The sequence below is a fragment of the Pleurodeles waltl genome, chromosome 5, assembly GCF_031143425.1.
Source record: "Pleurodeles waltl isolate 20211129_DDA chromosome 5, aPleWal1.hap1.20221129, whole genome shotgun sequence".
Classification (NCBI taxonomy): domain Eukaryota; kingdom Metazoa; phylum Chordata; class Amphibia; order Caudata; family Salamandridae; genus Pleurodeles; species Pleurodeles waltl.
Window position 1 is genome coordinate 1,503,191,541 of NC_090444.1, and position 12,472 is coordinate 1,503,204,012.

Genomic DNA, 12,472 nt, shown 5'->3' on the forward strand with positions numbered 1-12,472 from the left:
AAAGTGGTGCCCAAAACACATAGGCTTCAATAGAGAAGGGGGTGCCCCAGTTCCAGTTTGCCAGCAGGTAAGTACCCGCGTCTTCGGAGGGGAGACCAGGGGGGTTTTGTAGGGCACCGGGGGGGTCACAAGTTAGCACAGAAAGTACACCCTCAGCAGCACGGGGGCGGCCGGGCGCAGAGTGCAAACACACGTCGGGTTTGTAATACGTTCCAATCGGAGACCAAGGGGTCTCTTCAGCGATGCAGGCAGGCAAGGGGGGGGCTCCTCGGGGTAGCCACCACCCGGGCAAGGGAGAGGGCCGCCTGGGGGTCACTCCTGCACTGGAGTTCCGATCCTTCAGGTCCTGGGGACTGCGGGTGCAGGGTCTTTTCCAGGTGTTGGGATCTGAGAGTCAGGCAGTCACGGTCAGGGGGAGCCTCGGGATTCCCTCTTCAGGCGTCGCTGTGGGGGCTCAGGGGGGACAACTTTGGTTACTCACAGTCTCGGAGTCGCCGGAGGGTCCTCCCTGAAGTGTTGTTTCTCCACCAGTCGAGTCGGGGTCGCCGGGTGCAGGGTTGCAAGTCTCACGCTTCTGGCGGGAAATGCTGTTGTCTTTAAGTTGCTTCTTTGGAAACAAAGTTGCAGTCTTGGATGAACAGGGCTGCTGTTCTCGGGAGTTTCTTGGTCCTTTTAGAGCATGGCAGTCCTCTGAGGATTCAGAGGTCGCTGGTCCTGGGGAAAGCGTCGCTGGAGCAGTTTTCTTCCGAAGGGGGGAGACAGGCCTGTAGAGCTGGGGCCAAGGCAGTTGGTGTCTCCGTCTTCTCTGCAGGGTTTTTCAGCTCAGCAGTCCTCTTCTTCTTAGGTTGCAGGAATCTGAGTTCCTAGGTTCAGGGGAGCCCTTAAATACTAAATTTGAGGGCGTGTTTAGGTCTGGGGGGTTAGTAGCCAATGGCTACTAGCCCTGAGGGTGGGTACACCCTCTTTGTGCCTCCTCCCAAGGGGATGGGGTCACATTCCTATCCCTATTGGGGGAATCCTCCATCTGCAAGATGGAGGATTTCTAAAAGTTAGAGTCACCTCAGCTCAGGACACCTTAGGGGCTGTCCTGACTGGCCAGGGACTCCTCCTTGTTGTTCTCATGATTTCCTCCGGCCTTGCCGCCAAAAGTGGGGCCGCGGCCGGATGGGGCGGGCAACTCCACTAGCTGGAGTGCCCTGTGGTGCTGGAACAAAGGGGGTGAGCCTTTGAGGCTCACCGCCAGGTGTTACAGCTCCTGCATGGGGGAGGTGATAGCATCTCCACCCAGTGCAGGCTTTGTTACTAGCCACAGAGTGACAAAGGCACTCTCCCCATGTGGCCAGCAACATGTCTCGAGTGTGGCAGGCTGCTAAAACCAGTCAGCCTACACGGGTAGTTGGTTAAGGTTTCAGGGGGCACCTCTAAGGTGCCCTCTGGGGTGTATTTTACAATAAAATGTACACTGGCATCAGTGTGCGTTTATTGTGCTGAGAAGTTTGATACCAAACTTCCCAGTGTAGCCATTATGGTGCTGTGGAGTTCGTGTTTGACAGACTCCTAGACCATATACTCTTATGGCTACCCTGCACTTACAATGTCTAAGGTTTGGCTTAGACACTGTAGGGGCACAGTGCTCATGCACTGGTGTCCTCACCTATGGTATAGTGCAACCTGCCTTAGGGCTGTAAGGCCTGCTAGAGGGGTGACTTATCTATACTGCATAGGCAGTGTGAGGTTGGCATGGCATCCTGAGGGGAGTGCCATGTCGACTTACTCGTTTTGTCCTCACCAGCACACACAAGCTGGCAAGCAGTGTGTCTGTGCTGAGTGAGGGGTCCCCAGGGTGGCATAAGATATGCTGCAGCCCTTAGAGACCTTCCCTGGCATCAGGGCCCTTGGTACCAGGGGTACCAGTTACAAGGGACTTACCTGGATGCCAGGGTGTGCCAATTGTGTAAACAAAAGTACAGGTTAGGGAAAGAACACTGGTGCTGGGGCCTGGTTAGCAGGACTCAGCACATTTTCAAACCAAAACATAGCATCAGCAAAGGCAAAAAGTCAGGGGGTAACCATGCCAAGGAGGCATTTCCTTACACAACCCCCCACCCCCCCAAATGAAAGAGGATGAGACTAACCTTACCCAAGAGAGTCTTCATTTTCTAAGTGGAAGAACCTGGAAAGGCCATCTGCGTTGGCATGGGCAGTCCCAGGTCTGTGTTCCACTATAAAGTCCATTCCCTGTAGGGAGATGGACCACCTCAACAGTTTTGGATTTTCACCTTTCATTTGCATCAGCCATCTGAGAGGTCTGTGGTCAGTTTGAACTACAAAGTGAGTACCAAAGAGGTATGGTCTCAGCTTCTTCAGGGACCAAACCACAGCAAAGGCCTCCCTCTCAATGGCACTCCTACGCTGCTCCCTGGGGAGTAACCTCCTGCTAATGAAAGCAACAGGCTGGCCAAGGCCATCATCATTTGTTTGGGACAAAACTGCCCCTATCCCATGTTCAGAGGCATCTGTCTGCACAATGAACTGCTTGGAGTAATCTGGAGCTTTTAGAACTGGTGCTGTGCATATTGCTTGTTTCAGGGTGTCAAAGGCCTGTTGGCATTCTACAGTCCAGTTTACCTTCTTGGGCATTTTCTTGGAGGTGAGTTCTGTGAGGGCTGTCACTATGGATCCATATCCCTTCACAAACCTCCTGTAATACCCAGTCAAGCCAAGGAATGCCCTGACTTGAGTCTGGGTTTTTGGAGCTGCCCAGTCCAGAATAGTCTGGATCTTAGGCTGGAGTGGCTGAACTTGGCCTCCACCTACAAGGTGTCCCAAGTAAACCACAGTTCCCTGCCCTATCTGGCATGTGGATGCCTTGATAGAGAGGCCTGCTGATTGCAGAGCCTTCAAAACCTTCTTCAGGTGGACCAGGTGATCCTGCCAGCTGGAGCTAAAGACAGCAATATCGTCAAGATGAGCTGCACTAAAGGACTCCAAACCAGCAAGGACTTGATTCACCAACATTTGGAAGGTGGCAGGGGCATTCATTAAACCAAAGGGCATAACAGTGAACTGATAATGCCTATCAGGGGTGGAGAATGCTGTCTTTTCTTTTGCTCCAGGTGCCATTTTGATTTGCCAGTACCCTGCTGTTAAGTCAAAGGTACTTAAGAATTTGGCAGCACCTAACTTGTCAATCAGTTCATCAGCCCTTGGAATGGGATGGGCATCTGTCTTGGTGACAGAATTAAGTCCTCTGTAGTCCACACAAAACCTCATCTCTCTCTTTCTATCTTTGGTGTGAGGTTTGGGGACTAAGACCACTGGGCTAGCCCAGGGGCTGTCAGAGTGCTCAATTACTCCCAATTCCAGCATCTTGTGGACTTCCACCTTGATGCTTTCCTTAACTTGGTCAGACTGTCTGAAAATTTTGTTTTTGACAGGCATGCTGTCTCCTGTGTCCACATCATGGGTACACAGGTGTGTCTGACCAGGGGTTAGGGAAAAGAGCTCAGCAAACTGTTGCAGGACCTTCCTGCAGTCAGATTGCTGTTGGCCAGTGAGGGTGTCTGAGTAGATCACTCCATCTACTGAACCATCTTTAGGGTTTGATGAGAGGAGATCAGGGAGAGGTTCACTCTCAGCTTCCTGGTCCTCATCGGTCACCATCAACAGATTCACATCAGCCCTATCATGGAAGAGTTTTAGGCGGTTCACATGGATCACCTTCTTGGGGCTCCTGCTAGTGCCTAGGTCCACCAGGTAGGTGACCTGACTCTTCTTCTCTAGCACTGGGTAAGGGCCACTCCATTTGTCCTGAAGTGCCCTGGGAGCCATAGGCTCCAAAACCCAGACTTTCTGCCCTGTTTGAAATTCAGCCATTGCAGCCTTTTGGTCATACCAAAACTTCTGGATCTGTTGGCTGGCCTCAAGGTTTTTACTTGCCTTTTCCATGTACTCTGCCATCCTTGAACGAAGGCCAAGTACATAGTCCACTATGTCTTGTTTAGGCTCATGAAGAGGTCTCTCCCAGCCTTCTTTCACAAGAGCTAGTGGTCCCCTTACAGGGTGGCCAAACAGAAGTTCAAAGGGCGAGAACCCTACTCCCTTCTGAGGCACCTCTCTGTAAGCGAAACGCAGACATGGCAAGAGGACATCCCATCTCCTTTTGAGTTTTTCTGGGAGCCCCATGATCATGCCCTTTAATGTCTTGTTGAATCTCTCAACAAGGCCATTAGTTTGTGGATGATAGGGTGTAGTGAATTTATAAGTCACTCCACACTCATTCCACATGTGTTTCAGGTATGCTGACATGAAGTTGGTACCTCTTCCTTAGGGAAGCTGACTCTGGTAAAGATACCAATGAGGGCCTTGGCTACTGCAGGGGCAGTAGTCGACCTAAGGGGAATAGCTTCAGGATACCTAGTAGCATGATCCACTACTACTAGTATGTACATATTTCCTGAGGCTGTGGGAGGTTCAAGTGGACCCACTATGTCCACACCCACTCTTTCAAAGGGGACCCCCACCACTGGAAGTAGAATGAGGGGGGCCTTTGGATGTCCGCCTGTCTTACCACTGGCTTGACAGGTGGTACAGGAGACCCAAAACTCCTTGACTTTCTGGGACATGTTGGGCCAGTAGAAGTGATTGACTAGTCTTTCCCACGTCTTGGTTTGTCCCAAATGCCCAGCAAGAGGAATATCATGGGCTAAGGTCAGTATGAACTCTCTGAACTCCTGAGGCACTACCACTCTCCTAGTGGCACCAGGTTTGGGATCTCTTGCCTCAGTGTACAGGAGTCCATCTTCCCAATAGACCCTATGTGTTCCAGTTTTCTTGCCATTGGACTCTTCAGCAGCTTGCTGCCTAAGGCCTTCAAGAGAGGGACAGGTTTCTTGCCCCTTTCACAACTGCTCCCTTGAGGGTCCCCCTGGGCCTAAGAGCTCAACCTGATAAGATTCTAACTCCATAGGCTCAGTTCCCTCAGAGGGCAGAACTTCTTCCTGAGAAGAGAGGTTCTCTTTTTATTGTTGTGTTGCAGCTGGTTTCCCAGTTGTCTTTCCTTTCCTCTTGGTAGGCTGGGCCCTTTTTCCAGACTCCAGCTCTACTTTTTCACCCTGAGCCTTGCACTGTGCCCTTATCTTGACACACACCAGTTCAGGGATACCCAGCATTGCTGCATGGGTTTTCAGTTCTACCTCAGCCCATGACGAGGACTCCAGGTCATTTCCAAGCAAACAGTCTACTGGGATATTTGAGGAGACCACCACCTGTTTCAGGCCATTGACCCCTCCCCACTCTAAAGTTACCATAGCCATGGGATGTACTTTAGTTTGATTGTCAGCATTGGTGACTGGATAAGTTTGTCCAGCCAGGTGTTGACCAGGGGAAACCAGTTTCTCTGTCACCATGGTGACACTGGCACCTGTATCCCTCAGGCCTTCTACACTTGTCCCATTAATTAAGAGCTTCTGCCTATATTTATGCATGTTAGGAGGCCAGGCAGCCAGTGTGGCTAAATCCACCCCACCCTCAGAGACTAATGTAGCTTCAGTGTGACACCTGATTTGCTCTGGGAACACTGTTGATCCCACTTGGAGACTAGCCATTCCAGTGTTAGCTGGAGTGGAGTTGGAAGTGGTACTTTTCTTGGGACAGGCCTTGTCTCCAGTTTGGTGTCCAGGCTGATTACAGCTACGACACCAGGCCTTTTTGGGATCAAAGTTTTTACCCTTGTACCCAAAATTGTTTTGTGAAGAGGCTTTGGGCCCACCCTCCTGTGCAGGTTTTTGTGGGCCTGAAGAAGACTCTTTACTATTTTTGTTTTTGGATGTCTCAACACTCTTCCCCTGGGGAGGCTTTGTGACCCCTTTCTTTTGGCCACCCCCTGTGGAAGTCTTGGTCACCCTAGTCTTGACCCAATGGTCTGCCTTCTTTCCCAATTCTTGGGGAGAAATTGGTCCTAGGTCTACCAGATGCTGATGCAGTTTATCATTTGAACAATTACTCAATAGGTGTTCTTTCACAAATAAATTGTACAGCCCATCATAATCATTAACACCACTGCCTTAAATCCAACCATCCAGTGTTTTCACTGAGTAGTCCACAAAATCAACCCAGGTCTGGCTCGAGGTTTTTTGAGCCCCCCTGAATCTAATCCTATACTCCTCAGTGGAGAATCCAAAGCCCTCAATCAGGGTTCCCTTCATGAGGTCATAAGATTCTGCATCTTTTCCAGAGAGTGTGAGGAGTCTATCCCTACACTTTCCAGTGAACATTTCCCAAAGGAGAGCACCCCAGTGAGATTTGCTTACTTTTCTGGTTACACAAGCCCTCTCAAAAGCTGTGAACCATTTGGTGATGTCATCACCATCTTCATATTTAGTTACAATCCCTTTAGGGATTTTCAACATGTCAGGAGAATCTCTGACCCTATTTATGTTGCTGCCACCATTGATGGGACCTAGGCCCATCTCTTGTCTTTCCCTTTCTATGGCTAGGATCTGTCTTTCCAAAGCCAATCTTTTGGCCATCCTGGCTAACTGGATGTCCTCTTCACTGAGGCTATCCTCAGTGATTTCAGAGGTGCTGGCCCCTCCTGTGAGGGAAGCAGCATCTCTGACTATCACAGTTGGAATCAGGGATTGAGGGTCCCTGGGTTCCCTAGTTAGGACTGGAAGGTGGGAATTCTCCTCCATGTCACTAACATCATCCTCTGGGTTGTCATCCTCAGAGGGGTTGGCTTTTTCAAACTCTGCCAAAAGCTCCTGGAGCTGTTGTTTGGAGGGTCTTAAGCCAATTGTGATTTTCTTTATTTTGCAGAGTGACCTTAGCTCCCTCATCTTAAGATGGAGGCAAGGTGTGAGGTCGAGTTCCTCCACATTCACATCTGCACCAGGCATTATGTTTCTAAAAGTTGGAATACTTTTTAAGAATCTAAAACTAGTTCTAGAATCTAATTCAAACTTTCACAAAACTTTTAAACTCTAAAAGAAATGCTAACAGGGACTAACACAAGGCCCTAGCAGGACTTTTAAGAATTTAGAAAAATAGCTCAAATTGCAAAAATCAATTTCTAATGACAATTTTTGGAATTTGTCGTGTGATCAGGTATTGGCTGAGTAGTCCAGCAAATGCAAAGTCTTGTACCCCACCGCTGATCCACCAATGTAGGAAGTTGGCTCTGTATGCACTATTTCAAAGTAAGGAATAGTATGCACAGAGTCCAAGGGTTCCCCTTAGAGGTAAGATAGTGGCAAAAAGAGATAATACTAATGCTCTATTTTGTGGTAGTGTGGTCGAGCAGTAGGCTTATCAAAGGAGTAGTGTTAAGTATTTGTTGTACATACACACAGGCAATAAATGAGGAACACACACTCCGAGACAATTCCAGGCCAATAGGTTTTTGTATAGAAAAATATATTTTCTTAGTTTATTTTAAGAACCACAGGTTCAAATTCTACATGTAATACTTTGCGTGAAAGGTATTGCAGGTAAGTACTTTAGGAACTTTGAATAATCACAATAGCATATATACTTTTCAAATAAAACACATATAGCTATTTTAAAACTAGACAGTGCAATTTTCACAGTTCCTAGGGGAGGTAAGTAATTGTTAGTTCTTGCAGGTAAGTAAACCACCTACGGGGTTCAGATTTGGGTCCAAGGTAGCCCACCGTTGGGGGTTCAGAGCAACCCCAAAGTTACCACACCAGCAGCTCAGGGCCGGTCAGGTGCAGAGTTCAAAGTGGTGCCCAAAACGCTTAGGCTTCAATGGAGAAGGGGGTGCCCCGGTTCCAGTCTGCCAGCAGGTAAGTACCCGCGTCTTCGGAGGGCAGACCAGGGGGGTTTTGTAGGGCACCGGGGGGGACACAAGTTAGCACAGAAAGTACACCCTCAGCAGCACGGGGCAGCCGGGTGCAGTGTGCAAACACGTCGGGTTTGTAATAGGTTTCAATGGGAGACCAAGGGGCCTCTTCAGCGATGCAGGCAGGCAAGGGGGGGGGCTCCTCGGGGTAGCCACCACCTGGGCAAGGGAGAGGGCCTCCTGGGGGTCACTCCTGCACTGGAGTTCCGATCCTTCAGGTCCTGGGGGCTGCGGGTGCAGGGTCTTTTCCAGGCGTCGGGATCTGAGAGTCAGGCAGTCGCGGTCAGGGGGAGCCTCGGGAATCCCTCTGCAGGCATCGCTGTGGGGGCTCAGGGGGACAACTTTGGTTACTCACAGTCTCGGAGTCGCCAGAGGGTCCTCCCTGAAGTGTTGTTTCTCCACCAGTCGAGTCAGGGTCGCCGGGTGCAGGGTTGCAAGTCTCACGCTTCTGGCAGGAAATGCTGTTGTCTTTAAGTTGCTTCTTTGGAAACAAAGTTGCAGTCTTGAATGAACAGGACCGCTGTTCTCTGGAGTTTCTTGGTCCTTTTAGAGCAGGGCAGTCCTCTGAGGATTCAGAGGTCGCTGGTCCTGGGGAAAGCGTCGCTGGAGCAGTTTTCTTCCGAAGGGGGAGACAGGCCGGTAGAGCTGGGGCCAAGGCAGTTGGTGTCTCAGTCTTCTCTGCAGGGTTTTTCAGCTCAGCAGTCCTCTTCTTCTTAGGTTGCAGGAATCTGAGTTCCTAGGTTCAGGGGAGCCGTTAAATACTAAATTTAAGGGTGTGTTTAGGTCTGGGGGGTTAGTAGCCAATGGCTACTAGCCCTGAGGGTGGGTACACCCTCTTTGTGCCTCCTCCCAAGGGGAGGGGGTCACATTCCTATCCCTATTGGGGGAATCCTCCATCTGCAAGATGGAGGATTTCTAAAATTTAGAGTCACCTCAGCTCAGGACACCTTAGGGGCTGTCCTGACTGGCCAGTGACTCCTCCTTGTTATTCTCATTATTTCCTCCGGCCTTGCCGCCAAAAGTGGGGCCGTGGCCGGAGGGGGTGGGCAACTCCACTAGCTGGAGTGCCCTGTGGTGCTGGAACAAAGGGGGTGAGCCTTTGAGGCTCACCGCCAGGTGTTACAGCTCCTGCCTGGGGGAGGTGATAGCATCTCCACCCAGTGCAGGCTTTGTTACTAGCCACAGAGTGACAAAGGCACTCTCCACCATGTGGCCAGCAACATGTCTCGAGTGTGGCAGGCTGCTAAAACCAGTCAGCCTACACGGGTAGTTGGTTAAGGTTTCAGGGGGCACCTCTAAGGTGCCCTCTGGGGTGTATTTTACAATAAAATGTACACTGGCATCAGTGTGCATTTATTGTGCTGAGAAGTTTGATACCAAACTTCCCAGTTTTCAGTGTAGCCATTATGGTGCTGTGGAGTTCGTGTTTGACAGACTCTCAGACCATATACTCTTATGGCTACCCTGCACTTACAATGTCTAAGGTTTGGCTTAGACACTGTAGGGGCACAGTGCTCATGCACTGGTGACCTCACCTATGGTATAGTGCACCCTGCCTTAGGGCTGTAAGGCCTGCTAGAGGGGTGACTTATCTATACTGCATAGGCAGTGTGAGGTTGGCAAGGCACCCTGAGGGGAGTGCCATGTCGACTTACTCGTTTTGTCCTCACCAGCACACACAAGCTGGCAAGCAGTGCGTCTGTGCTGAGTGAGGGGTCCCCAGGGTGGCATAAGATATGCTGCAGCCCTTAGAGACCTTGCCTGGCATCAGGGCCCTTGGTACCAAGGGTACCAGTTACAAGGTTCTTACCTGGATGCCAGGGTGTGCCAATTGTGTAAACAAAAGTACAGGTTAGGGAAAGAACACTGGTGCTGGGGCCTGGTTAGCAGGCCTCAGCACACTTTCAAATCAAAACATAGCATCAGCAAAGGCAAAAAGTCAGGGGGTAACCATGCCAAGGAGGCATTTCCTTACAGAATGCATTTAAAAATAAAAGTTTCTTTTTTTTTTCTTTTTTAATAGAATAGACAGTGGTCCGTGACGAGACCACTGCCTGCTCTTAAAAAAATGTTTTTTTTTTTTTTTAAACCTTCTCAAAGGGGAGCATAGCAAATGGCTTGCCACCAATTTAGAGAAATGTGCAAATGTTTTGCAACTGTAATTCAGGCACAAAATATTCACACATCAAGTTCTGATCTGGTATTTGGAAGGGATGTCCTAAACAAGCCCCTTCCAAATACTGAATCGATATTTATTTGCAATTCCAAACTGCAATTTGGTAATGTTACTGAATCAATTTGGGATTAGTACATCCGTAATGCATTTTTCCAGTCACAAACAACCCGATTCTGTGAATCAGGCGGTTTCAAACCAGAAAAATGCTCAATACATCTGGCCCATAGTTCTTTGAGGCTTAAATAAAAAGTGTAAATAACAAATCTAACCATACACTTGTATCCGCATAAGTAGAAACCAGACTGGCAAAGTCAACATTACTAGTCTGTGACACAGGACGCCCACCTATTGGCTTTGTCAATTTCTTTTTTGTTTTGCCATCCTTTTCAGCAAAAATTATTGTAAAATGGCCTCTGCTTCAGGCACACACAAAATAGCCGTCATGGAATATTAAAAAAAAATTAAAAAAAGCAAGACAAGAACAAGCATTCTAAGGTTGTACCATGGTGACTGCCAATACAGCAGGCGATGGAGCGCAAGTGTGGGGGTTGGGTGGGTTTAAACTGGCACTAGAGAGAACAATTCACATGGAGCAGTAGAGGAAAGGGGAGAAGGAATGGGAAAACGGTTCTTCAGAAGAGAAAACACAAGAATAGGGAGGACACCAATCAAGCCAAATGCAAGAAATTGACAGACAGGAGTACCACTGAAACATGTGACAAATGTTGGATCCAAAGTCCATTTTAAGTCTATGTTGCATTCAATAGCTCTTCTAACACATGGCTAAATCGGACTGCAGTCAATACCTGAAAAGATTATTAGGGAACTGAAATGAGATTTTTAGGTTACAAATAGGTGCATTGAAAGGTATATGCACATTCAGCCAAAAGCATGCTTAATCCCAGATACATGATTTTTCCATAAAGTTCTAACTAATATTGAAATCGTTTACCGGAGCAAAAATCCACAGGCTCCAGCATTTGGAGAGGGCTAGCGCCCAGGACAGACATTTGCTGTTATGACCTGTAATCCACGATTAACCAATAATATCCTTGAGATACGTCAGACTGACTGCACAGTCTGCAGAGACACACCAGATATTCTACACGCCTTTACATCTTTTTACAGTGACCTTCACACTGCTTGTTAACAGTGCAGTGGTGCTGATGAATACCTGGAGGATGTGGCACTTGGGTGGCTCAGTGATACTCAGAGACAATGTTTGGGGGCAGAAATAGAGGAGGATAAGATTCTTGAGGCCATTATGCAGCTACATTCCAGTAACACCCCTGGCCCTGACGGGATACCTGCTGAGTTCTATAAAACATATATAGACACTCTCCTCCCGATACTGAAATCTGTCTATCAGGAGGCACGTGAACTAGGGCTCTTTCCTCTCTCTATGCAAGAGGCAAGGATTATCACCTTGTTCAAACTGGGAAAACCACCTGATTGTTGTGGGTCATACAGGCCCCTGTCACTTGTTAACTGCGACACTAAGATACTTGCCAAAATACCGGCCAATAGACTCCCTTCTCAAGCCCTTCTTGGTCACACCAATTGGGGTTTGTACCAGGCCGATCTACATCACACAGTCTGAGAACCCTCTTTGCGCTATTACAAGACATTGATCCAGACATCACCGTAGTGGCTGCTTTTTTTAGACGCCACTGAGGCCTTAGACTCCCTAGAGTGGAGCTACCTTATGATAGTATTAAAATGAATGGGCTTTCCTGTGCCCTTCCTGCAGTGGATAGCCCTTCTCTATGCTCAACCAATGGTGCGACAGAGTAAATGGGGTAGGCGCAGATCCCATTGCAAAGTCTCTGGGCCCTCTCCAGTGATGCCCCTTATTGCCGTTGCTTTTTGCACTACTGATAGAACCACTGGCAGTAAAACCTCGTCAACACCACTGACAAGTCGCCATTTATCTGCCTGCTACATCTTAGTTTCATTATATGGTGACGATATAACACTATATTTGAAGAATCCGCAGGTCAGCTTGAATACAGTATTGTATGAGTTTGTTCACTTTGGGGGACTCTCCGAAATACACATTAATTAGAATAAGTCCCAATTGATCCCTCACACCAGCTACCTCGCAATTTGCGCTAGATTTTAATTAGAGTGGCACGACTCCGATTCGAAATCTCTCGGGATCACAGTGTATAGCAACCCAAAAAATGCTATACTAGCTAATTATGGGACAGCCCCCATTAACATAACAGAAGATATACTGTGGATTTCAGTGCCATTTTGTCTAGCGGGCGCATCACCCCCACGAAAATGGTTATCCTATCCAAATTAATTTACTCATTTCTTAATATTCTCACCAGCTAGGCCGGCATTTCTTCAAGGCACTTCAAACACAATTGACTCATCAGGTGTGGGGAGGGAAACACCCTCGAATGGCATGGGCTACCCTAAAGCAA

The 12,472-nt window shown here is 48.5% G+C and overlaps 1 protein-coding gene across 2 annotated transcripts in view; it reads right to left on the bottom strand.

Moving 5' to 3' along the window:
- LOC138296556 (elongin-A-like) overlaps window positions 1-12,472 on the bottom strand; it is a 537,924-nt gene that overhangs the window by 170,997 nt on the left and 354,455 nt on the right. The window lies entirely within an intron of this gene.